At 45.6% G+C, this 20,010-nt stretch overlaps 61 non-coding genes across 61 annotated transcripts; all 61 read right to left on the reverse strand.

Annotated features, from left to right (window-relative positions):
- Positions 1 to 240: 240 nt before the first annotated feature.
- On the reverse strand, positions 241 to 359 carry LOC118960060. Its single transcript, XR_005048261.1, has one exon. It is a non-coding gene; the product is annotated as a 5S ribosomal RNA (ribosomal RNA).
- A 177-nt stretch (positions 360 to 536) lies between these two features.
- On the reverse strand, positions 537 to 655 carry LOC118960061. The gene has a single exon (XR_005048262.1). It is a non-coding gene; the product is annotated as a 5S ribosomal RNA (ribosomal RNA).
- A 260-nt stretch (positions 656 to 915) lies between these two features.
- Positions 916 to 1,034, reverse strand: LOC118960153. The gene has a single exon (XR_005048354.1). It is a non-coding gene; the product is annotated as a 5S ribosomal RNA (ribosomal RNA).
- Positions 1,035 to 1,211: 177 nt separating this feature from the next.
- On the reverse strand, positions 1,212 to 1,330 carry LOC118960196. The gene has a single exon (XR_005048397.1). It is a non-coding gene; the product is annotated as a 5S ribosomal RNA (ribosomal RNA).
- A 177-nt stretch (positions 1,331 to 1,507) lies between these two features.
- On the reverse strand, positions 1,508 to 1,626 carry LOC118960062. The gene has a single exon (XR_005048263.1). It is a non-coding gene; the product is annotated as a 5S ribosomal RNA (ribosomal RNA).
- Positions 1,627 to 1,803: 177 nt separating this feature from the next.
- LOC118960063 lies at positions 1,804 to 1,922 on the reverse strand. Its single transcript, XR_005048264.1, has one exon. It is a non-coding gene; the product is annotated as a 5S ribosomal RNA (ribosomal RNA).
- Positions 1,923 to 2,182: 260 nt separating this feature from the next.
- Positions 2,183 to 2,301, reverse strand: LOC118960065. The gene has a single exon (XR_005048266.1). It is a non-coding gene; the product is annotated as a 5S ribosomal RNA (ribosomal RNA).
- A 177-nt stretch (positions 2,302 to 2,478) lies between these two features.
- LOC118960066 lies at positions 2,479 to 2,597 on the reverse strand. Its single transcript, XR_005048267.1, has one exon. It is a non-coding gene; the product is annotated as a 5S ribosomal RNA (ribosomal RNA).
- Positions 2,598 to 2,774: 177 nt separating this feature from the next.
- On the reverse strand, positions 2,775 to 2,893 carry LOC118960067. The gene has a single exon (XR_005048268.1). It is a non-coding gene; the product is annotated as a 5S ribosomal RNA (ribosomal RNA).
- A 260-nt stretch (positions 2,894 to 3,153) lies between these two features.
- LOC118960068 lies at positions 3,154 to 3,272 on the reverse strand. Its single transcript, XR_005048269.1, has one exon. It is a non-coding gene; the product is annotated as a 5S ribosomal RNA (ribosomal RNA).
- A 177-nt stretch (positions 3,273 to 3,449) lies between these two features.
- LOC118960198 lies at positions 3,450 to 3,568 on the reverse strand. Its single transcript, XR_005048399.1, has one exon. It is a non-coding gene; the product is annotated as a 5S ribosomal RNA (ribosomal RNA).
- A 177-nt stretch (positions 3,569 to 3,745) lies between these two features.
- Positions 3,746 to 3,864, reverse strand: LOC118960069. Its single transcript, XR_005048270.1, has one exon. It is a non-coding gene; the product is annotated as a 5S ribosomal RNA (ribosomal RNA).
- Positions 3,865 to 4,124: 260 nt separating this feature from the next.
- LOC118960070 lies at positions 4,125 to 4,243 on the reverse strand. Its single transcript, XR_005048271.1, has one exon. It is a non-coding gene; the product is annotated as a 5S ribosomal RNA (ribosomal RNA).
- Positions 4,244 to 4,420: 177 nt separating this feature from the next.
- On the reverse strand, positions 4,421 to 4,539 carry LOC118960071. Its single transcript, XR_005048272.1, has one exon. It is a non-coding gene; the product is annotated as a 5S ribosomal RNA (ribosomal RNA).
- Positions 4,540 to 4,716: 177 nt separating this feature from the next.
- On the reverse strand, positions 4,717 to 4,835 carry LOC118960072. Its single transcript, XR_005048273.1, has one exon. It is a non-coding gene; the product is annotated as a 5S ribosomal RNA (ribosomal RNA).
- A 260-nt stretch (positions 4,836 to 5,095) lies between these two features.
- Positions 5,096 to 5,214, reverse strand: LOC118960073. The gene has a single exon (XR_005048274.1). It is a non-coding gene; the product is annotated as a 5S ribosomal RNA (ribosomal RNA).
- Positions 5,215 to 5,391: 177 nt separating this feature from the next.
- On the reverse strand, positions 5,392 to 5,510 carry LOC118960074. Its single transcript, XR_005048275.1, has one exon. It is a non-coding gene; the product is annotated as a 5S ribosomal RNA (ribosomal RNA).
- A 177-nt stretch (positions 5,511 to 5,687) lies between these two features.
- On the reverse strand, positions 5,688 to 5,806 carry LOC118960148. Its single transcript, XR_005048349.1, has one exon. It is a non-coding gene; the product is annotated as a 5S ribosomal RNA (ribosomal RNA).
- Positions 5,807 to 6,066: 260 nt separating this feature from the next.
- On the reverse strand, positions 6,067 to 6,185 carry LOC118960076. The gene has a single exon (XR_005048277.1). It is a non-coding gene; the product is annotated as a 5S ribosomal RNA (ribosomal RNA).
- A 260-nt stretch (positions 6,186 to 6,445) lies between these two features.
- Positions 6,446 to 6,564, reverse strand: LOC118960195. Its single transcript, XR_005048396.1, has one exon. It is a non-coding gene; the product is annotated as a 5S ribosomal RNA (ribosomal RNA).
- Positions 6,565 to 6,741: 177 nt separating this feature from the next.
- Positions 6,742 to 6,860, reverse strand: LOC118960077. The gene has a single exon (XR_005048278.1). It is a non-coding gene; the product is annotated as a 5S ribosomal RNA (ribosomal RNA).
- A 177-nt stretch (positions 6,861 to 7,037) lies between these two features.
- LOC118960078 lies at positions 7,038 to 7,156 on the reverse strand. The gene has a single exon (XR_005048279.1). It is a non-coding gene; the product is annotated as a 5S ribosomal RNA (ribosomal RNA).
- A 260-nt stretch (positions 7,157 to 7,416) lies between these two features.
- On the reverse strand, positions 7,417 to 7,535 carry LOC118960079. The gene has a single exon (XR_005048280.1). It is a non-coding gene; the product is annotated as a 5S ribosomal RNA (ribosomal RNA).
- A 177-nt stretch (positions 7,536 to 7,712) lies between these two features.
- On the reverse strand, positions 7,713 to 7,831 carry LOC118960080. Its single transcript, XR_005048281.1, has one exon. It is a non-coding gene; the product is annotated as a 5S ribosomal RNA (ribosomal RNA).
- A 177-nt stretch (positions 7,832 to 8,008) lies between these two features.
- LOC118960151 lies at positions 8,009 to 8,127 on the reverse strand. Its single transcript, XR_005048352.1, has one exon. It is a non-coding gene; the product is annotated as a 5S ribosomal RNA (ribosomal RNA).
- Positions 8,128 to 8,304: 177 nt separating this feature from the next.
- LOC118960081 lies at positions 8,305 to 8,423 on the reverse strand. The gene has a single exon (XR_005048282.1). It is a non-coding gene; the product is annotated as a 5S ribosomal RNA (ribosomal RNA).
- A 261-nt stretch (positions 8,424 to 8,684) lies between these two features.
- On the reverse strand, positions 8,685 to 8,803 carry LOC118960155. The gene has a single exon (XR_005048356.1). It is a non-coding gene; the product is annotated as a 5S ribosomal RNA (ribosomal RNA).
- A 177-nt stretch (positions 8,804 to 8,980) lies between these two features.
- Positions 8,981 to 9,099, reverse strand: LOC118960082. The gene has a single exon (XR_005048283.1). It is a non-coding gene; the product is annotated as a 5S ribosomal RNA (ribosomal RNA).
- Positions 9,100 to 9,276: 177 nt separating this feature from the next.
- Positions 9,277 to 9,395, reverse strand: LOC118960173. Its single transcript, XR_005048374.1, has one exon. It is a non-coding gene; the product is annotated as a 5S ribosomal RNA (ribosomal RNA).
- Positions 9,396 to 9,572: 177 nt separating this feature from the next.
- Positions 9,573 to 9,691, reverse strand: LOC118960083. The gene has a single exon (XR_005048284.1). It is a non-coding gene; the product is annotated as a 5S ribosomal RNA (ribosomal RNA).
- Positions 9,692 to 9,952: 261 nt separating this feature from the next.
- On the reverse strand, positions 9,953 to 10,071 carry LOC118960156. The gene has a single exon (XR_005048357.1). It is a non-coding gene; the product is annotated as a 5S ribosomal RNA (ribosomal RNA).
- Positions 10,072 to 10,248: 177 nt separating this feature from the next.
- LOC118960189 lies at positions 10,249 to 10,367 on the reverse strand. The gene has a single exon (XR_005048390.1). It is a non-coding gene; the product is annotated as a 5S ribosomal RNA (ribosomal RNA).
- A 260-nt stretch (positions 10,368 to 10,627) lies between these two features.
- LOC118960058 lies at positions 10,628 to 10,746 on the reverse strand. Its single transcript, XR_005048259.1, has one exon. It is a non-coding gene; the product is annotated as a 5S ribosomal RNA (ribosomal RNA).
- Positions 10,747 to 11,006: 260 nt separating this feature from the next.
- Positions 11,007 to 11,125, reverse strand: LOC118960194. The gene has a single exon (XR_005048395.1). It is a non-coding gene; the product is annotated as a 5S ribosomal RNA (ribosomal RNA).
- Positions 11,126 to 11,302: 177 nt separating this feature from the next.
- On the reverse strand, positions 11,303 to 11,421 carry LOC118960075. Its single transcript, XR_005048276.1, has one exon. It is a non-coding gene; the product is annotated as a 5S ribosomal RNA (ribosomal RNA).
- Positions 11,422 to 11,598: 177 nt separating this feature from the next.
- Positions 11,599 to 11,717, reverse strand: LOC118960084. The gene has a single exon (XR_005048285.1). It is a non-coding gene; the product is annotated as a 5S ribosomal RNA (ribosomal RNA).
- A 260-nt stretch (positions 11,718 to 11,977) lies between these two features.
- Positions 11,978 to 12,096, reverse strand: LOC118960085. Its single transcript, XR_005048286.1, has one exon. It is a non-coding gene; the product is annotated as a 5S ribosomal RNA (ribosomal RNA).
- A 177-nt stretch (positions 12,097 to 12,273) lies between these two features.
- Positions 12,274 to 12,392, reverse strand: LOC118960087. Its single transcript, XR_005048288.1, has one exon. It is a non-coding gene; the product is annotated as a 5S ribosomal RNA (ribosomal RNA).
- Positions 12,393 to 12,569: 177 nt separating this feature from the next.
- LOC118960179 lies at positions 12,570 to 12,688 on the reverse strand. Its single transcript, XR_005048380.1, has one exon. It is a non-coding gene; the product is annotated as a 5S ribosomal RNA (ribosomal RNA).
- Positions 12,689 to 12,865: 177 nt separating this feature from the next.
- Positions 12,866 to 12,984, reverse strand: LOC118960169. Its single transcript, XR_005048370.1, has one exon. It is a non-coding gene; the product is annotated as a 5S ribosomal RNA (ribosomal RNA).
- A 260-nt stretch (positions 12,985 to 13,244) lies between these two features.
- Positions 13,245 to 13,363, reverse strand: LOC118960182. Its single transcript, XR_005048383.1, has one exon. It is a non-coding gene; the product is annotated as a 5S ribosomal RNA (ribosomal RNA).
- A 177-nt stretch (positions 13,364 to 13,540) lies between these two features.
- On the reverse strand, positions 13,541 to 13,659 carry LOC118960086. Its single transcript, XR_005048287.1, has one exon. It is a non-coding gene; the product is annotated as a 5S ribosomal RNA (ribosomal RNA).
- Positions 13,660 to 13,836: 177 nt separating this feature from the next.
- Positions 13,837 to 13,955, reverse strand: LOC118960202. The gene has a single exon (XR_005048403.1). It is a non-coding gene; the product is annotated as a 5S ribosomal RNA (ribosomal RNA).
- A 260-nt stretch (positions 13,956 to 14,215) lies between these two features.
- On the reverse strand, positions 14,216 to 14,334 carry LOC118960088. The gene has a single exon (XR_005048289.1). It is a non-coding gene; the product is annotated as a 5S ribosomal RNA (ribosomal RNA).
- Positions 14,335 to 14,594: 260 nt separating this feature from the next.
- On the reverse strand, positions 14,595 to 14,713 carry LOC118960089. The gene has a single exon (XR_005048290.1). It is a non-coding gene; the product is annotated as a 5S ribosomal RNA (ribosomal RNA).
- A 260-nt stretch (positions 14,714 to 14,973) lies between these two features.
- LOC118960090 lies at positions 14,974 to 15,092 on the reverse strand. The gene has a single exon (XR_005048291.1). It is a non-coding gene; the product is annotated as a 5S ribosomal RNA (ribosomal RNA).
- A 260-nt stretch (positions 15,093 to 15,352) lies between these two features.
- LOC118960091 lies at positions 15,353 to 15,471 on the reverse strand. Its single transcript, XR_005048292.1, has one exon. It is a non-coding gene; the product is annotated as a 5S ribosomal RNA (ribosomal RNA).
- A 177-nt stretch (positions 15,472 to 15,648) lies between these two features.
- Positions 15,649 to 15,767, reverse strand: LOC118960210. Its single transcript, XR_005048411.1, has one exon. It is a non-coding gene; the product is annotated as a 5S ribosomal RNA (ribosomal RNA).
- Positions 15,768 to 15,944: 177 nt separating this feature from the next.
- Positions 15,945 to 16,063, reverse strand: LOC118960092. Its single transcript, XR_005048293.1, has one exon. It is a non-coding gene; the product is annotated as a 5S ribosomal RNA (ribosomal RNA).
- A 177-nt stretch (positions 16,064 to 16,240) lies between these two features.
- On the reverse strand, positions 16,241 to 16,359 carry LOC118960093. Its single transcript, XR_005048294.1, has one exon. It is a non-coding gene; the product is annotated as a 5S ribosomal RNA (ribosomal RNA).
- A 260-nt stretch (positions 16,360 to 16,619) lies between these two features.
- On the reverse strand, positions 16,620 to 16,738 carry LOC118960094. Its single transcript, XR_005048295.1, has one exon. It is a non-coding gene; the product is annotated as a 5S ribosomal RNA (ribosomal RNA).
- A 260-nt stretch (positions 16,739 to 16,998) lies between these two features.
- On the reverse strand, positions 16,999 to 17,117 carry LOC118960095. The gene has a single exon (XR_005048296.1). It is a non-coding gene; the product is annotated as a 5S ribosomal RNA (ribosomal RNA).
- Positions 17,118 to 17,294: 177 nt separating this feature from the next.
- Positions 17,295 to 17,413, reverse strand: LOC118960221. Its single transcript, XR_005048422.1, has one exon. It is a non-coding gene; the product is annotated as a 5S ribosomal RNA (ribosomal RNA).
- A 177-nt stretch (positions 17,414 to 17,590) lies between these two features.
- Positions 17,591 to 17,709, reverse strand: LOC118960096. The gene has a single exon (XR_005048297.1). It is a non-coding gene; the product is annotated as a 5S ribosomal RNA (ribosomal RNA).
- A 177-nt stretch (positions 17,710 to 17,886) lies between these two features.
- Positions 17,887 to 18,005, reverse strand: LOC118960174. Its single transcript, XR_005048375.1, has one exon. It is a non-coding gene; the product is annotated as a 5S ribosomal RNA (ribosomal RNA).
- A 177-nt stretch (positions 18,006 to 18,182) lies between these two features.
- Positions 18,183 to 18,301, reverse strand: LOC118960097. The gene has a single exon (XR_005048298.1). It is a non-coding gene; the product is annotated as a 5S ribosomal RNA (ribosomal RNA).
- Positions 18,302 to 18,478: 177 nt separating this feature from the next.
- Positions 18,479 to 18,597, reverse strand: LOC118960232. Its single transcript, XR_005048433.1, has one exon. It is a non-coding gene; the product is annotated as a 5S ribosomal RNA (ribosomal RNA).
- A 177-nt stretch (positions 18,598 to 18,774) lies between these two features.
- Positions 18,775 to 18,893, reverse strand: LOC118960098. Its single transcript, XR_005048299.1, has one exon. It is a non-coding gene; the product is annotated as a 5S ribosomal RNA (ribosomal RNA).
- A 177-nt stretch (positions 18,894 to 19,070) lies between these two features.
- LOC118960176 lies at positions 19,071 to 19,189 on the reverse strand. Its single transcript, XR_005048377.1, has one exon. It is a non-coding gene; the product is annotated as a 5S ribosomal RNA (ribosomal RNA).
- A 177-nt stretch (positions 19,190 to 19,366) lies between these two features.
- On the reverse strand, positions 19,367 to 19,485 carry LOC118960108. The gene has a single exon (XR_005048309.1). It is a non-coding gene; the product is annotated as a 5S ribosomal RNA (ribosomal RNA).
- A 177-nt stretch (positions 19,486 to 19,662) lies between these two features.
- LOC118960157 lies at positions 19,663 to 19,781 on the reverse strand. The gene has a single exon (XR_005048358.1). It is a non-coding gene; the product is annotated as a 5S ribosomal RNA (ribosomal RNA).
- Positions 19,782 to 20,010: the final 229 nt, after the last annotated feature.

Below are 20,010 nucleotides of genomic sequence, written 5' to 3' on the forward strand. Positions count from 1 at the left end.
ACTATGTAAAGTCAAAGTGAGCCTGATTAACAGCTGTTGCATTTCCACCATTTAGATAAGCATCTTTGTGTCACTCAAAAAGTGGAAGAAATTGCATATACTGTAGCCATAATTTGTAGCACAGATTGTTGGATGAAATAGAAACTAACCTTGCTTACTTATTTCAAAGCGAGGGCACATATTTCAGCCTTGTGGGAAAAAACGGACAAAGAGTTGAAATTCCACAAGGCAGTGACAAAAAGCTTACAGCACCTGGTATTCCCAGGCGGTCTCCCATCCAAGTACTAACCAGGCCCGACCCTGCTTAGCTTCCGAGATCGGACGAGATCAGGCGTACTCAGGCCGGTGTGGCCGTAAGCGATAGGCAATCTCAAAAAGTGGATGAAATTGCATATACTGTAGCCATAATTTGTAGCACAGATTGTTGGATGAAATACAAACTAACCTTGCTTACTTATTTCAAAGCGAGGGCACATATTTCAGCCTTGTGGGAAAAAACGGACAAAGAGTTGAAATTCCACAAGGCAGTGACAAAAAGCTTACAGCACCTGGTATTCCCAGGCGGTCTCCCATCCAAGTACTAACCAGGCCCGACCCTGCTTAGCTTCCGAGATCGGACGAGATCAGGCGTACTCAGGCCGGTGTGGCCGTAAGCGAGAAACTATCTCTTGGTGCACCATGTAAAGTCAAAGTGAGCCTGATTAACAGCTGTTGCATTTCCACCATTTAGATAAGCATCTTTGTGTCACTCAAAAAGTGGAAGAAATTGCATATACTGTAGCCATAATTTGTAGCACAGATTGTTGGATGAAATACAAACTAACCTTGCTTACTTATTTCAAAGCGAGGGCACATATTTCAGCCTTGTGGGAAAAAACGGACAAAGAGTTGAAATTCCACAAGGCAGTGACAAAAAGCTTACAGCACCTGGTATTCCCAGGCGGTCTCCCATCCAAGTACTAACCAGGCCCGACCCTGCTTAGCTTCCGAGATCGGACGAGATCAGGGGTACTCAGGCCGGTGTGGCCGTAAGCGAAAGGCGATCTCAAAAAGTGGATGAAATTGCATATACTGTAGCCATAATTTGTAGCACAGATTGTTGGATGAGATACAAACTAACCTTGCTTACTTATTTCAAAGCGAGGGCACATATTTCAGCCTTGTGGGAAAAAACGGACAAAGAGTTGAAATTCCACAAGGCAGTGACAAAAAGCTTACAGGACCTGGTATTCCCAGGCGGTCTCCCATCCAAGTACTAACCAGGCCCGGCCCTGCTTAGCTTCCGAGATCGGACGAGATCAGGCGTACTCAGGCCGGTGTGGCCGTAAGCGAAAGGCGATCTCAAAAAGTGGATGAAATTGCATATACTGTAGCCATAATTTGTAGCACAGATTGTTGGATGAAATACAAACTAACCTTGCTTACTTATTTCAAAGCGAGGGCACATATTTCAGCCTTGTGGGAAAAAACGGACAAAGAGTTGAAATTCCACAAGGCAGTGACAAAAAGCTTACAGCACCTGGTATTCCCAGGCGGTCTCCCATCCAAGTACTAACCAGGCCCGACCCTGCTTAGCTTCCGAGATCGGACGAGATCAGGCGTACTCAGGCCGGTGTGGCCGTAAGCGAAAGGCGATCTCAAAAAGTGGATGAAATTGCATATACTGTAGCCATAATTTGTAGCACAGATTGTTGGATGAAATACAAACTAACCTTGCTTACTTATTTCAAAGCGAGGGCACATATTTCAGCCTTGTGGGAAAAAACGGACAAAGAGTTGAAATTCCACAAGGCAGTGACAAAAAGCTTACAGCACCTGGTATTCCCAGGCGGTCTCCCATCCAAGTACTAACCAGGCCCGACCCTGCTTAGCTTCCGAGATCGGACGAGATCAGGCGTACTCAGGCCGGTGTGGCCGTAAGCGAGAAACTATCTCTTGGTGCACCATGTAAAGTCAAAGTGAGCCTGATTAACAGCTGTTGCATTTCCACCATTTAGATAAGCATCTTTGTGTCACTCAAAAAGTGGAAGAAATTGCATATACTGTAGCCATAATTTGTAGCACAGATTGTTGGATGAAATACAAACTAACCTTGCTTACTTATTTCAAAGCGAGGGCACATATTTCAGCCTTGTGGGAAAAAACGGACAAAGAGTTGAAATTCCACAAGGCAGTGACAAAAAGCTTACAGCACCTGGTATTCCCAGGCGGTCTCCCATCCAAGTACTAACCAGGCCCGACCCTGCTTAGCTTCCGAGATCGGACGAGATCAGGCGTACTCAGGCCGGTGTGGCCGTAAGCGAAAGGCGATCTCAAAAAGTGGATGAAATTGCATATACTGTAGCCATAATTTGTAGCACAGATTGTTGGATGAGATACAAACTAACCTTGCTTACTTATTTCAAAGCGAGGGCACATATTTCAGCCTTGTGGGAAAAAACGGACAAAGAGTTGAAATTCCACAAGGCAGTGACAAAAAGCTTACAGCACCTGGTATTCCCAGGCGGTCTCCCATCCAAGTACTAACCAGGCCCGACCCTGCTTAGCTTCCGAGATCGGACGAGATCAGGCGTACTCAGGCCGGTGTGGCCGTAAGCGAAAGGCGATCTCAAAAAGTGGATGAAATTGCATATACTGTAGCCATAATTTGTAGCACAGATTGTTGGATGAAATACAAACTAACCTTGCTTACTTATTTCAAAGCGAGGGCACATATTTCAGCCTTGTGGGAAAAAACGGACAAAGAGTTGAAATTCCACAAGGCAGTGACAAAAAGCTTACAGCACCTGGTATTCCCAGGCGGTCTCCCATCCAAGTACTAACCAGGCCCGACCCTGCTTAGCTTCCGAGATCGGACGAGATCAGGCGTACTCAGGCCGGTGTGGCCGTAAGCGAGAAACTATCTCTTGGTGCACCATGTAAAGTCAAAGTGAGCCTGATTAACAGCTGTTGCATTTCCACCATTTAGATAAGCATCTTTGTGTCACTCAAAAAGTGGAAGAAATTGCATATACTGTAGCCATAATTTGTAGCACAGATTGTTGGATGAAATACAAACTAACCTTGCTTACTTATTTCAAAGCGAGGGCACATATTTCAGCCTTGTGGGAAAAAACGGACAAAGAGTTGAAATTCCACAAGGCAGTGACAAAAAGCTTACAGCACCTGGTATTCCCAGGCGGTCTCCCATCCAAGTACTAACCAGGCCCGACCCTGCTTAGCTTCCGAGATCGGACGAGATCAGGCGTACTCAGGCCGGTGTGGCCGTAAGCGAAAGGCGATCTCAAAAAGTGGATGAAATTGCATATACTGTAGCCATAATTTGTAGCACAGATTGTTGGATGAGATACAAACTAACCTTGCTTACTTATTTCAAAGCGAGGGCACATATTTCAGCCTTGTGGGAAAAAACGGACAAAGAGTTGAAATTCCACAAGGCAGTGACAAAAAGCTTACAGCACCTGGTATTCCCAGGCGGTCTCCCATCCAAGTACTAACCAGGCGCGACCCTGCTTAGCTTCCGAGATCGGACGAGATCAGGCGTACTCAGGCCGGTGTGGCCGTAAGCGAAAGGCGATCTCAAAAAGTGGATGAAATTGCATATACTGTAGCCATAATTTGTAGCACAGATTGTTGGATGAAATACAAACTAACCTTGCTTACTTATTTCAAAGCGAGGGCACATATTTCAGCCTTGTGGGAAAAAACGGACAAAGAGTTGAAATTCCACAAGGCAGTGACAAAAAGCTTACAGCACCTGGTATTCCCAGGCGGTCTCCCATCCAAGTACTAACCAGGCCCGACCCTGCTTAGCTTCCGAGATCGGACGAGATCAGGCGTACTCAGGCCGGTGTGGCCGTAAGCGAGAAACTATCTCTTGGTGCACCATGTAAAGTCAAAGTGAGCCTGATTAACAGCTGTTGCATTTCCACCATTTAGATAAGCATCTTTGTGTCACTCAAAAAGTGGAAGAAATTGCATATACTGTAGCCATAATTTGTAGCACAGATTGTTGGATGAAATACAAACTAACCTTGCTTACTTATTTCAAAGCGAGGGCACATATTTCAGCCTTGTGGGAAAAAACGGACAAAGAGTTGAAATTCCACAAGGCAGTGACAAAAAGCTTACAGCACCTGGTATTCCCAGGCGGTCTCCCATCCAAGTACTAACCAGGCCCGACCCTGCTTAGCTTCCGAGATCGGACGAGATCAGGCGTACTCAGGCCGGTGTGGCCGTAAGCGAAAGGCGATCTCAAAAAGTGGATGAAATTGCATATACTGTAGCCATAATTTGTAGCACAGATTGTTGGATGAGATACAAACTAACCTTGCTTACTTATTTCAAAGCGAGGGCACATATTTCAGCCTTGTGGGAAAAAACGGACAAAGAGTTGAAATTCCACAAGGCAGTGACAAAAAGCTTACAGCACCTGGTATTCCCAGGCGGTCTCCCATCCAAGTACTAACCAGGCCCGACCCTGCTTAGCTTCCGAGATCGGACGAGATCAGGCGTACTCAGGCCGGTGTGGCCGTAAGCGAAAGGCGATCTCAAAAAGTGGATGAAATTGCATATACTGTAGCCATAATTTGTAGCACAGATTGTTGGATGAAATACAAACTAACCTTGCTTACTTATTTCAAAGCGAGGGCACATATTTCAGCCTTGTGGGAAAAAACGGACAAAGAGTTGAAATTCCACAAGGCAGTGACAAAAAGCTTACAGCACCTGGTATTCCCAGGCGGTCTCCCATCCAAGTACTAACCAGGCCCGACCCTGCTTAGCTTCCGAGATCGGACGAGATCAGGCGTACTCAGGCCGGTGTGGCCGTAAGCGAGAAACTATCTCTTGGTGCACCATGTAAAGTCAAAGTGAGCCTGATTAACAGCTGTTGCATTTCCACCATTTAGATAAGCATCTTTGTGTCACTCAAAAAGTGGAAGAAATTGCATATACTGTAGCCATAATTTGTAGCACAGATTGTTGGATGAAATACAAACTAACCTTGCTTACTTATTTCAAAGCGAGGGCACATATTTCAGCCTTGTGGGAAAAAACGGACAAAGAGTTGAAATTCCACAAGGCAGTGACAAAAAGCTTACAGCACCTGGTATTCCCAGGCGGTCTCCCATCCAAGTACTAACCAGGCCCGACCCTGCTTAGCTTCCGAGATCGGACGAGATCAGGCGTACTCAGGCCGGTGTGGCCGTAAGCGAAAGGTGATCTCAAAAAGTGGATGAAATTGCATATACTGTAGCCATAATTTGTAGCACAGATTGTTGGATGAGATACAAACTAACCTTGCTTACTTATTTCAAAGCGAGGGCACATATTTCAGCCTTGTGGGAAAAAACGGACAAAGAGTTGAAATTCCACAAGGCAGTGACAAAAAGCTTACAGCACCTGGTATTCCCAGGCGGTCTCCCATCCAAGTACTAACCAGGCCCGACCCTGCTTAGCTTCCGAGATCGGACGAGATCAGGCGTACTCAGGCCGGTGTGGCCGTAAGCGAAAGGCGATCTCAAAAAGTGGATGAAATTGCATATACTGTAGCCATAATTTGTAGCACAGATTGTTGGATGAAATACAAACTAACCTTGCTTACTTATTTCAAAGCGAGGGCACATATTTCAGCCTTGTGGGAAAAAACGGACAAAGAGTTGAAATTCCACAAGGCAGTGACAAAAAGCTTACAGCACCTGGTATTCCCAGGCGGTCTCCCATCCAAGTACTAACCAGGCCCGACCCTGCTTAGCTTCCGAGATCGGACGAGATCAGGCGTACTCAGGCCGGTTTGGCCGTAAGCGAGAAACTATCTCTTGGTGCACCATGTAAAGTCAAAGTGAGCCTGATTAACAGCTGTTGCATTTCCACCATTTAGATAAGCATCTTTGTGTCACTCAAAAAGTGGAAGAAATTGCATATACTGTAGCCATAATTTGTAGCACAGATTGTTGGATGAAATACAAACTAACCTTGCTTACTTATTTCAAAGCGAGGGCACATATTTCAGCCTTGTGGGAAAAAACGGACAAAGAGTTGAAATTCCACAAGGCAGTGACAAAAAGCTTACAGCACCTGGTATTCCCAGGCGGTCTCCCATCCAAGTACTAACCAGGCCCGACCCTGCTTAGCTTCCGAGATCGGACGAGATCAGGCGTACTCAGGCCGGTGTGGCCGTAAGCGAGAAACTATCTCTTGGTGCACCATGTAAAGTCAAAGTGAGCCTGATTAACAGCTGTTGCATTTCCACCATTTAGATAAGCATCTTTGTGTCACTCAAAAAGTGGAAGAAATTGCATATACTGTAGCCATAATTTGTAGCACAGATTGTTGGATGAAATACAAACTAACCTTGCTTACTTATTTCAAAGCGAGGGCACATATTTCAGCCTTGTGGGAAAAAACGGACAAAGAGTTGAAATTCCACAAGGCAGTGACAAAAAGCTTACAGCACCTGGTATTCCCAGGCGGTCTCACATCCAAGTACTAACCAGGCCCGACCCTGCTTAGCTTCCGAGATCGGACGAGATCAGGCGTACTCAGGCCGGTGTGGCCGTAAGCGAAAGGCGATCTCAAAAAGTGGATGAAATTGCATATACTGTAGCCATAATTTGTAGCACAGATTGTTGGATGAGATACAAACTAACCTTGCTTACTTATTTCAAAGCGAGGGCACATATTTCAGCCTTGTGGGAAAAAACGGACAAAGAGTTGAAATTCCACAAGGCAGTGACAAAAAGCTTACAGCACCTGGTATTCCCAGGCGGTCTCCCATCCAAGTACTAACCAGGCCCGACCCTGCTTAGCTTCCGAGATCGGACGAGATCAGGCGTACTCAGGCCGGTGTGGCCGTAAGCGAAAGGCAATCTCAAAAAGTGGATGAAATTGCATATACTGTAGCCATAATTTGTAGCACAGATTGTTGGATGAAATACAAACTAACCTTGCTTACTTATTTCAAAGCGAGGGCACATATTTCAGCCTTGTGGGAAAAAACGGACAAAGAGTTGAAATTCCACAAGGCAGTGACAAAAAGCTTACAGCACCTGGTATTCCCAGGCGGTCTCCCATCCAAGTACTAACCAGGCCCGACCCTGCTTAGCTTCCGAGATCGGACGAGATCAGGCGTACTCAGGCCGGTGTGGCCGTAAGCAAGAAACTATCTCTTGGTGCACCATGTAAAGTCAAAGTGAGCCTGATTAACAGCTGTTGCATTTCCACCATTTAGATAAGCATCTTTGTGTCACTCAAAAAGTGGAAGAAATTGCATATACTGTAGCCATAATTTGTAGCACAGATTGTTGGATGAAATACAAACTAACCTTGCTTACTTATTTCAAAGCGAGGGCACATATTTCAGCCTTGTGGGAAAAAACGGACAAAGAGTTGAAATTCCACAAGGCAGTGACAAAAAGCTTACAGCACCTGGTATTCCCAGGCGGTCTCCCATCCAAGTACTAACCAGGCCCGACCCTGCTTAGCTTCCGAGATCGGACGAGATCAGGCGTACTCAGGCCGGTGTGGCCGTAAGCGAAAGGCGATCTCAAAAAGTGGATGAAATTGCATATACTGTAGCCATAATTTGTAGCACAGATTGTTGGATGAAATACAAACTAACCTTGCTTACTTATTTCAAAGCGAGGGCACATATTTCAGCCTTGTGGGAAAAAACGGACAAAGAGTTGAAATTCCACAAGGCAGTGACAAAAAGCTTACAGCACCTGGTATTCCCAGGCGGTCTCCCATCCAAGTACTAACCAGGCCCGACCCTGCTTAGCTTCCGAGATCGGACGAGATCAGGCGTACTCAGGCCGGTGTGGCCGTAAGCGAAAGGCGATCTCAAAAAGTGGATGAAATTGCATATACTGTAGCCATAATTTGTAGCACAGATTGTTGGATGAGATACAAACTAACCTTGCTTACTTATTTCAAAGCGAGGGCACATATTTCAGCCTTGTGGGAAAAAACGGACAAAGAGTTGAAATTCCACAAGGCAGTGACAAAAAGCTTACAGCACCTGGTATTCCCAGGCGGTCTCCCATCCAAGTACTAACCAGGCCCGACCCTGCTTAGCTTCCGAGATCGGACGAGATCAGGGGTACTCAGGCTGGTGTGGCCGTAAGCGAAAGGTGATCTCAAAAAGTGGATGAAATTGCATATACTGTAGCCATAATTTGTAGCACAGATTGTTGGATGAAATACAAACTAACCTTGCTAACTTATTTCAAAGCGAGGGCACATATTTCAGCCTTGTGGGAAAAAACGGACAAAGAGTTGAAATTCCACAAGGCAGTGACAAAAAGCTTACAGCACCTGGTATTCCCAGGCGGTCTCCCATCCAAGTACTAACCAGGCCCGACCCTGCTTAGCTTCCGAGATCGGACGAGATCAGGCGTACTCAGGCCGGTGTGGCCGTAAGCGAGAAACTATCTCTTGGTGCACCATGTAAAGTCAAAGTGAGCCTGATTAACAGCTGTTGCATTTCCACCATTTAGATAAGCATCTTTGTGTCACTCAAAAAGTGGAAGAAATTGCATATACTGTAGCCATAATTTGTAGCACAGATTGTTGGATGAAATACAAACTAACCTTGCTTACTTATTTCAAAGCGAGGGCACATATTTCAGCCTTGTGGGAAAAAAACGGACAAAGAGTTGAAATTCCACAAGGCAGTGACAAAAAGCTTACAGCACCTGGTATTCCTAGGCGGTCTCCCATCCAAGTACTAACCAGGCCCGACCCTGCTTAGCTTCCGAGATCGGACGAGATCAGGCGTACTCAGGCCGGTGTGGCCGTAAGCGAAAGGCAATCTCAAAAAGTGGATGAAATTGCATATACTGTAGCCATAATTTGTAGCACAGATTGTTGGATGAGATACAAACTAACCTTGCTTACTTATTTCAAAGCGAGGGCACATATTTCAGCCTTGTGGGAAAAAACGGACAAAGAGTTGAAATTCCACAAGGCAGTGACAAAAAGCTTACAGCACCTGGTATTCCCAGGCGGTCTCCCATCCAAGTACTAACCAGGCCCGACCCTGCTTAGCTTCCGAGATCGGACGAGATCAGGCGTACTCAGGCCGGTGTGGCCGTAAGCGAAAGGCGATCTCAAAAAGTGGATGAAATTGCATATACTGTAGCCATAATTTGTAGCACAGATTGTTGGATGAGATACAAACTAACCTTGCTTACTTATTTCAAAGCGAGGGCACATATTTCAGCCTTGTGGGAAAAAACGGACAAAGAGTTGAAATTCCACAAGGCAGTGACAAAAAGCTTACAGCACCTGGTATTCCCAGGCGGTCTCCCATCCAAGTACTAACCAGGCCCGACCCTGCTTAGCTTCCGAGATCGGACGAGATCAGGGGTACTAAGGCCGGTGTGGCCGTAAGCGAAAGGCGATCTCAAAAAGTGGATGAAATTGCATATACTGTAGCCATAATTTGTAGCACAGATTGTTGGATGAAATACAAACTAACCTTGCTAACTTATTTCAAAGCGAGGGCACATATTTCAGCCTTGTGGGAAAAAACGGACAAAGAGTTGAAATTCCACAAGGCAGTGACAAAAAGCTTACAGCACCTGGTATTCCCAGGCGGTCTCCCATCCAAGTACTAACCAGGCCCGACCCTGCTTAGCTTCCGAGATCGGACGAGATCAGGCGTACTCAGGCCGGTGTGGCCGTAAGCGAGAAACTATCTCTTGGTGCACCATGTAAAGTCAAAGTGAGCCTGATTAACAGCTGTTGCATTTCCACCATTTAGATAAGCATCTTTGTGTCACTCAAAAAGTGGAAGAAATTGCATATACTGTAGCCATAATTTGTAGCACAGATTGTTGGATGAAATACAAACTAACCTTGCTTACTTATTTCAAAGCGAGGGCACATATTTCAGCCTTGTGGGAAAAAAACGGACAAAGAGTTGAAATTCCACAAGGCAGTGACAAAAAGCTTACAGCACCTGGTATTCCTAGGCGGTCTCCCATCCAAGTACTAACCAGGCCCGACCCTGCTTAGCTTCCGAGATCGGACGAGATCAGGCGTACTCAGGCCGGTGTGGCCGTAAGCGAAAGGCAATCTCAAAAAGTGGATGAAATTGCATATACTGTAGCCATAATTTGTAGCACAGATTGTTGGATGAGATACAAACTAACCTTGCTTACTTATTTCAAAGCGAGGGCACATATTTCAGCCTTGTGGGAAAAAACGGACAAAGAGTTGAAATTCCACAAGGCAGTGACAAAAAGCTTACAGCACCTGGTATTCCCAGGCGGTCTCCCATCCAAGTACTAACCAGGCCAGACCCTGCTTAGCTTCCGAGATCGGACGAGATCAGGCGTACTCAGGCCGGTGTGGCCGTAAGCAAGAAACTATCTCTTGGTGCACCATGTAAAGTCAAAGTGAGCCTGATTAACAGCTGTTGCATTTCCACCATTTAGATAAGCATCTTTGTGTCACTCAAAAAGTGGAAGAAATTGCATATACTGTAGCCATAATTTGTAGCACAGATTGTTGGATGAAATACAAACTAACCTTGCTTACTTATTTCAAAGCGAGGGCACATATTTCAGCCTTGTGGGAAAAAACGGACAAAGAGTTGAAATTCCACAAGGCAGTGACAAAAAGCTTACAGCACCTGGTATTCCCAGGCGGTCTCCCATCCAAGTACTAACCAGGCCCGAACCTGCTTAGCTTCCGAGATCGGACGAGATCAGGCGTACTCAGGCCGGTGTGGCCGTAAGCGAGAAACTATCTCTTGGTGCACTATGTAAAGTCAAAGTGAGCCTGATTAACAGCTGTTGCATTTCCACCATTTAGATAAGCATCTTTGTGTCACTCAAAAAGTGGAAGAAATTGCATATACTGTAGCCATAATTTGTAGCACAGATTGTTGGATGAAATACAAACTAACCTTGCTTACTTATTTCAAAGCGAGGGCACATATTTCAGCCTTGTGGGAAAAAACGGACAAAGAGTTGAAATTCCACAAGGCAGTGACAAAAAGCTTACAGCACCTGGTATTCCCAGGCGGTCTCCCATCCAAGTACTAACCAGGCCCGACCCTGCTTAGCTTCCGAGATCGGACGAGATCAGGCGTACTCAGGCCTGTGTGGCCGTAAGCAAAAGGCGATCTCAAAAAGTGGATGAAATTGCATATACTGTAGCCATAATTTGTAGCACAGATTGTTGGATGAAATACAAACTAACCTTGCTTACTTATTTCAAAGCGAGGGCACATATTTCAGCCTTGTGGGAAAAAACGGACAAAGAGTTGAAATTCCACAAGGCAGTGACAAAAAGCTTACAGCACCTGGTATTCCCAGGCGGTCTCCCATCCAAGTACTAACCAGGCCCGACCCTGCTTAACTTCCGAGATCGGACGAGATCAGGCGTACTCAGGCCGGTGTGGCCGTAAGCGAAAGGCGATCTCAAAAAGTGGATGAAATTGCATATACTGTAGCCATAATTTGTAGCACAGATTGTTGGATGAGATACAAACTAACCTTGCTTACTTATTTCAAAGCGAGGGCACATATTTCAGCCTTGTGGGAAAAAACGGACAAAGAGTTGAAATTCCACAAGGCAGTGACAAAAAGCTTACAGCACCTGGTATTCCCAGGCGGTCTCCCATCCAAGTACTAACCAGGCCCGACCCTGCTTAGCTTCCGAGATCGGACGAGATCAGGCGTACTCAGGCCGGTGTGGCCGTAAGCGAGAAACTATCTCTTGGTGCACCATGTAAAGTCAAAGTGAGCCTGATTAACAGCTGTTGCATTTCCACCATTTAGATAAGCATCTTTGTGTCACTCAAAAAGTGGAAGAAATTGCATATACTGTAGCCATAATTTGTAGCACAGATTGTTGGATGAAATACAAACTAACCTTGCTTACTTATTTCAAAGCGAGGGCACATATTTCAGCCTTGTGGGAAAAAACGGACAAAGAGTTGAAATTCCACAAGGCAGTGACAAAAAGCTTACAGCACCTGGTATTCCCAGGCGGTCTCCCATCCAAGTACTAACCAGGCCCGACCCTGCTTAGCTTCCGAGATCGGACGAGATCAGGCGTACTCAGGCCGGTGTGGCCGTAAGCGAAAGGTAATCTCAAAAAGTGGATGAAATTGCATATACTGTAGCCATAATTTGTAGCACAGATTGTTGGATGAAATACAAACTAACCTTGCTTACTTATTTCAAAGCGAGGGCACATATTTCAGCCTTGTGGGAAAAAACGGACAAAGAGTTGAAATTCCACAAGGCAGTGACAAAAAGCTTACAGCACCTGGTATTCCCAGGCGGTCTCCCATCCAAGTACTAACCAGGCCCGACCCTGCTTAGCTTCCGAGATCGGACGAGATCAGGCGTACTCAGGCCGGTGTGGCCGTAAGCGAAAGGCAATCTCAAAAAGTGGATGAAATTGCATATACTGTAGCCATAATTTGTAGCACAGATTGTTGGATGAAATACAAACTAACCTTGCTTACTTATTTCAAAGCGAGGGCACATATTTCAGCCTTGTGGGAAAAAACGGACAAAGAGTTGAAATTCCACAAGGCAGTGACAAAAAGCTTACAGCACCTGGTATTCCCAGGCGGTCTCCCATCCAAGTACTAACCAGGACCGACCCTGCTTAGCTTCCGAGATCGGACGAGATCAGGCGTACTCAGGCCGGTGTGGCCGTAAGCGAAAGGCAATCTCAAAAAGTGGATGAAATTGCATATACTGTAGCCATAATTTGTAGCACAGATTGTTGGATGAAATACAAACTAACCTTGCTTACTTATTTCAAAGCGAGGGCACATATTTCAGCCTTGTGGGAAAAAACGGACAAAGAGTTGAAATTCCACAAGGCAGTGACAAAAAGCTTACAGCACCTGGTATTCCCAGGCGGTCTCCCATCCAAGTACTAACCAGGCCCGACCCTGCTTAGCTTCCGAGATCGGACGAGATCAGGCGTACTCAGGCCGGTATGGCCGTAAGCGAGAAACTATCTCTTGGTGCACCATGTAAAGTCAAAGTGAGCCTGATTAACAGCTGTTGCATTTCCACCATTTAGATAAGCATCTTTGTGTCACTCAAAAAGTGGAAGAAATTGCATATACTGTAGCCATAATTTGTAGCACAGATTGTTGGATGAAATACAAACTAACCTTGCTTACTTATTTCAAAGCGAGGGCACATATTTCAGCCTTGTGGGAAAAAACGGACAAAGAGATGAAATTCCACAAGGCAGTGACAAAAAGCTTACAGCACCTGGTATTCCCAGGCGGTCTCCCATCCAAGTACTAACCAGGCCCGACCCTGCTTAGCTTCCGAGATCGGACAAGATCAGGCGTACTCAGGCCGGTGTGGCCGTAAGCGAAAGGCAATCTCAAAAAGTGGATGAAATTGCATATACTGTAGCCATAATTTGTAGCACAGATTGTTGGATGAAATACAAACTAACCTTGCTTACTTATTTCAAAGCGAGGGCACATATTTCAGCCTTGTGGGAAAAAACGGACAAAGAGTTGAAATTCCACAAGGCAGTGACAAAAAGCTTACAGCACCTGGTATTCCCAGGCGGTCTCCCATCCAAGTACTAACCAGGCCCGACCCTGCTTAACTTCCGAGATCGGACGAGATCAGGCGTACTCAGGCCGGTGTGGCCGTAAGCGAAAGGCGATCTCAAAAAGTGGATGAAATTGCATATACTGTAGCCATAATTTGTAGCACAGATTGTTGGATGAGATACAAACTAACCTTGCTTACTTATTTCAAAGCGAGGGCACATATTTCAGCCTTGTGGGAAAAAACGGACAAAGAGTTGAAATTCCACAAGGCAGTGACAAAAAGCTTACAGCACCTGGTATTCCCAGGCGGTCTCCCATCCAAGTACTAACCAGGCCCGACCCTGCTTAGCTTCCGAGATAGGACGAGATCAGGCGTACTCAGGCCGGTGTGGCCGTAAGCGAGAAACTATCTCTTGGTGCACCATGTAAAGTCAAAGTGAGCCTGATTAACAGCTGTTGCATTTCCACCATTTAGATAAGCATCTTTGTGTCACTCAAAAAGTGGAAGAAATTGCATATACTGTAGCCATAATTTGTAGCACAGATTGTTGGATGAAATACAAACTAACCTTGCTTACTTATTTCAAAGCGAGGGCACATATTTCAGCCTTGTGGGAAAAAACGGACAAAGAGTTGAAATTCCACAAGGCAGTGACAAAAAGCTTACAGCACCTGGTATTCCCAGGCGGTCTCCCATCCAAGTACTAACCAGGCCCGACCCTGCTTAGCTTCCGAGATCGGACGAGATCAGGCGTACTCAGGCCGGTGTGGCCGTAAGCGAGAAACTATCTCTTGGTGCACTATGTAAAGTCAAAGTGAGCCTGATTAACAGCTGTTGCATTTCCACCATTTAGATAAGCATCTTTGTGTCACTCAAAAAGTGGAAGAAATTGCATATACTGTAGCCATAATTTGTAGCACAGATTGTTGGATGAAATACAAACTAACCTTGCTTACTTATTTCAAAGCGAGGGCACATATTTCAGCCTTGTGGGAAAAAACGGACAAAGAGTTGAAATTCCACAAGGCAGTGACAAAAAGCTTACAGCACCTGGTATTCCCAGGCGGTCTCCCATCCAAGTACTAACCAGGCCCGACCCTGCTTAGCTTCCGAGATCGGACGAGATCAGGCGTACTCAGGCCGGTGTGGCCGTAAGCGAGAAACTATCTCTTGGTGCACTATGTAAAGTCAAAGTGAGCCTGATTAACAGCTGTTGCATTTCCACCATTTAGATAAGCATCTTTGTGTCACTCAAAAAGTGGAAGAAATTGCATATACTGTAGCCATAATTTGTAGCACAGATTGTTGGATGAAATACAAACTAACCTTGCTTACTTATTTCAAAGCGAGGGCACATATTTCAGCCTTGTGGGAAAAAACGGACAAAGAGTTGAAATTCCACAAGGCAGTGACAAAAAGCTTACAGCACCTGGTATTCCCAGGCGGTCTCCCATCCAAGTACTAACCAGGCCCGACCCTGCTTAGCTTCCGAGATCGGACGAGATCAGGCGTACTCAGGCCGGTGTGGCCGTAAGCTAGAAACTATCTCTTGGTGCACTATGTAAAGTCAAAGTGAGCCTGATTAACAGCTGTTGCATTTCCACCATTTAGATAAGCATCTTTGTGTCACTCAAAAAGTGGAAGAAATTGCATATACTGTAGCCATAATTTGTAGCACAGATTGTTGGATGAAATACAAACTAACCTTGCTTACTTATTTCAAAGCGAGGGCACATATTTCAGCCTTGTGGGAAAAAACGGACAAAGAGTTGAAATTCCACAAGGCAGTGACAAAAAGCTTACAGCACCTGGTATTCCCAGGCGGTCTCCCATCCAAGTACTAACCAGGCCCGACCCTGCTTAGCTTCCGAGATCGGACGAGATCAGGCGTACTCAGGCCGGTGTGGCCGTAAGCAATAGGCAATCTCAAAAAGTGGATGAAATTGCATATACTGTAGCCATAATTTGTAGCACAGATTGTTGGATGAAATACAAACTAACCTTGCTTACTTATTTCAAAGCGAGGGCACATATTTCAGCCTTGTGGGAAAAAACGGACAAAGAGTTGAAATTCCACAAGGCAGTGACAAAAAGCTTACAGCACCTGGTATTCCCAGGCGGTCTCCCATCCAAGTACTAACCAGGCCCGACCCTGCTTAGCTTCCGAGATCGGACGAGATCAGGTGTACTCAGGCCGGTGTGGCCGTAAGCGAAAGGCAATCTCAAAAAGTGGATGAAATTGCATATACTGTAGCCATAATTTGTAGCACAGATTGTTGGATGAAATACAAACTAACCTTGCTTACTTATTTCAAAGCGAGGGCACATATTTCAGCCTTGTGGGAAAAAACGGACAAAGAGTTGAAATTCCACAAGGCAGTGACAAAAAGCTTACAGCACCTGGTATTCCCAGGCGGTCTCCCATCCAAGTACTAACCAGGCCCGACCCTGCTTAGCTTCCGAGATCGGACGAGATCAGGCGTACTCAGGCCGGTGTGGCCGTAAGCGAAAGGCAATCTCAAAAAGTGGATGAAATTGCATATACTGTAGCCATAATTTGTAGCACAGATTGTTGGATGAAATAGAAACTAACCTTGCTTACTTATTTCAAAGCGAGGGCACATATTTCAGCCTTGTGGGAAAAAACGGACAAAGAGTTGAAATTCCACAAGGCAGTGACAAAAAGCTTACAGCACCTGGTATTCCCAGGCGGTCTCCCATCCAAGTACTAACCAGGCCCGACCCTGCTTAGCTTCCGAGATCGGACGAGATCAGGCGTACTCAGGCCGGTGTGGCCGTAAGCGAGAAACTATCTCTTGGTGCACTATGTAAAGTCAAAGTGAGCCTGATTAACAGCTGTTGCATTTCCACCATTTAGATAAGCATCTTTGTGTCACTCAAAAAGTGGAAGAAATTGCATATACTGTAGCCATAATTTGTAGCACAGATTGTTGGATGAAATACAAACTAACCTTGCTTACTTATTTCAAAGCGAGGGCACATATTTCAGCCTTGTGGGAAAAAACGGACAAAGAGTTGAAATTCCACAAGGCAGTGACAAAAAGCTTACAGCACCTGGTATTCCCAGGCGGTCTCCCATCCAAGTACTAACCAGGCCCGACCCTGCTTAGCTTCCGAGATCGGACGAGATCAGGCGTACTCAGGCCGGTGTGGCCGTAAGCTAGAAACTATCTCTTGGTGCACTATGTAAAGTCAAAGTGAGCCTGATTAACAGCTGTTGCATTTCCACCATTTAGATAAGCATCTTTGTGTCACTCAAAAAGTGGAAGAAATTGCATATACTGTAGCCATAATTTGTAGCACAGATTGTTGGATGAAATACAAACTAACCTTGCTTACTTATTTCAAAGCGAGGGCACATATTTCAGCCTTGTGGGAAAAAACGGACAAAGAGTTGAAATTCCACAAGGCAGTGACAAAAAGCTTACAGCACCTGGTATTCCCAGGCGGTCTCCCATCCAAGTACTAACCAGGCCCGACCCTGCTTAGCTTCCGAGATCGGACGAGATCAGGCGTACTCAGGCCGGTGTGGCCGTAAGCAATAGGCAATCTCAAAAAGTGGATGAAATTGCATATACTGTAGCCATAATTTGTAGCACAGATTGTTGGATGAAATACAAACTAACCTTGCTTACTTATTTCAAAGCGAGGGCACATATTTCAGCCTTGTGGGAAAAAACGGACAAAGAGTTGAAATTCCACAAGGCAGTGACAAAAAGCTTACAGCACCTGGTATTCCCAGGCGGTCTCCCATCCAAGTACTAACCAGGCCCGACCCTGCTTAGCTTCCGAGATCGGACGAGATCAGGTGTACTCAGGCCGGTGTGGCCGTAAGCGAAAGGCAATCTCAAAAAGTGGATGAAATTGCATATACTGTAGCCATAATTTGTAGCACAGATTGTTGGATGAAATACAAACTAACCTTGCTTACTTATTTCAAAGCGAGGGCACATATTTCAGCCTTGTGGGAAAAAACGGACAAAGAGTTGAAATTCCACAAGGCAGTGACAAAAAGCTTACAGCACCTGGTATTCCCAGGCGGTCTCCCATCCAAGTACTAACCAGGCCCGACCCTGCTTAGCTTCCGAGATCGGACGAGATCAGGCGTACTCAGGCCGGTGTGGCCGTAAGCGAAAGGCAATCTCAAAAAGTGGATGAAATTGCATATACTGTAGCCATAATTTGTAGCACAGATTGTTGGATGAAATAGAAACTAACCTTGCTTACTTATTTCAAAGCGAGGGCACATATTTCAGCCTTGTGGGAAAAAACGGACAAAGAGTTGAAATTCCACAAGGCAGTGACAAAAAGCTTACAGCACCTGGTATTCCCAGGCGGTCTCCCATCCAAGTACTAACCAGGCCCGACCCTGCTTAGCTTCCAAGATCGGACGAGATCAGGCGTACTCAGGCCGGTGTGGCCGTAAGCGAAAGTCAATCTCAAAAAGTGGATGAAATTGCATATACTGTAGCCATAATTTGTAGCAAAGATTGTTGGATGAAATACAAACTAACCTTGCTTACTTATTTCAAAGCGAGGGCACATATTTCAGCCTTGTGGGAAAAAACGGACAAAGAGTTGAAATTCCACAAGGCAGTGACAAAAAGCTTACAGCACCTGGTATTCCCAGGCGGTCTCCCATCCAAGTACTAACCAGGCCCGACCCTGCTTAGCTTCCGAGATCGGATGAGATCAGGCGTACTCAGGCCGGTGTGGCCGTAAGCGAAAGGCAATCTCAAAAAGTGGATGAAATTGCATATACTGTAGCCATAATTTGTAGCACAGATTGTTGGATGAAATACAAACTAACCTTGCTTACTTATTTCAAAGCGAGGGCACATATTTCAGCCTTGTGGGAAAAAACGGACAAAGAGTTGAAATTCCACAAGGCAGTGACAAAAAGCTTACAGCACCTGGTATTCCCAGGCGGTCTCCCATCCAAGTACTAACCAGGCCCGACCCTGCTTAGCTTCCGAGATCGGACGAGATCAGGTGTACTCAGGCCGGTGTGGCCGTAAGCGAAATGCAATCTCAAAAAGTGGATGAAATTGCATATACTGTAGCCATAATTTGTAGCACAGATTGTTGGATGAAATACAAACTAACCTTGCTTACTTATTTCAAAGCGAGGGCACATATTTCAGCCTTGTGGGAAAAAACGGACAAAGAGTTGAAATTCCACAAGGCAGTGACAAAAAGCTTACAGCACCTGGTATTCCCAGGCGGTCTCCCATCCAAGTACTAACCAGGCCCGACCCTGCTTAGCTTCCGAGATCGGACGAGATCAGGCGTACTCAGGCCGGTGTGGCCGTAAGCGAAAGGCAATCTCAAAAAGTGGATGAAATTGCATATACTGTAGCCATAATTTGTAGCACAGATTGTTGGATGAAATAGAAACTAACCTTGCTTACTTATTTCAAAGCGAGGGCACATATTTCAGCCTTGTGGGAAAAAACGGACAAAGAGTTGAAATTCCACAAGGCAGTGACAAAAAGCTTACAGCACCTGGTATTCCCAGGCGGTCTCCCATCCAAGTACTAACCAGGCCCGACCCTGCTTAGCTTCCAAGATCGGACGAGATCAGGCGTACTCAGGCCGGTGTGGCCGTAAGCGAAAGTCAATCTCAAAAAGTGGATGAAATTGCATATACTGTAGCCATAATTTGTAGCACAGATTGTTGGATGAAATACAAACTAACCTTGCTTACTTATTTCAAAGCGAGGGCACATATTTCAGCCTTGTGGGAAAAAACGGACAAAGAGTTGAAATTCCACAAGGCAGTGACAAAAAGCTTACAGCACCTGGTATTCCCAGGCGGTCTCCCATCCAAGTACTAACCAGGCCCGACCCTGCTTAGCTTCCGAGATCGGATGAGATCAGGCGTACTCAGGCCGGTGTGGCCGTAAGCGAAAGGCAATCTCAAAAAGTGGATGAAATTGCATATACTGTAGCCATAATTTGTAGCACAGATTGTTGGATGAAATACAAACTAACCTTGCTTACTTATTTCAAAGCGAGGGCACATATTTCAGCCTTGTGGGAAAAAACGGACAAAGAGTTGAAATTCCACAAGGCAGTGACAAAAAGCTTACAGCACCTGGTATTCCCAGGCGGTCTCCCATCCAAGTACTAACCAGGCCCGACCCTGCTTAGCTTCCGAGATCGGACGAGATCAGGCGTACTCAGGCCAGTGTGGCCGTAAGCTAGAAACTATCTCTTGGTGCACTATGTAAAGTCAAAGTGAGCCTGATTAACAGCTGTTGCATTTCCACCATTTAGATAAGCATCTTTGTGTCACTCAAAAAGTGGAAGAAATTGCATATACTGTAGCCATAATTTGTAGCACAGATTGTTGGATGAAATACAAACTAACCTTGCTTACTTATTTCAAAGCGAGGGCACATATTTCAGCCTTGTGGGAAAAAACGGACAA

This window comes from Oncorhynchus mykiss, unplaced genomic scaffold (assembly GCF_013265735.2).
Source record: "Oncorhynchus mykiss isolate Arlee unplaced genomic scaffold, USDA_OmykA_1.1 un_scaffold_586, whole genome shotgun sequence".
Taxonomy (NCBI): domain Eukaryota; kingdom Metazoa; phylum Chordata; class Actinopteri; order Salmoniformes; family Salmonidae; genus Oncorhynchus; species Oncorhynchus mykiss.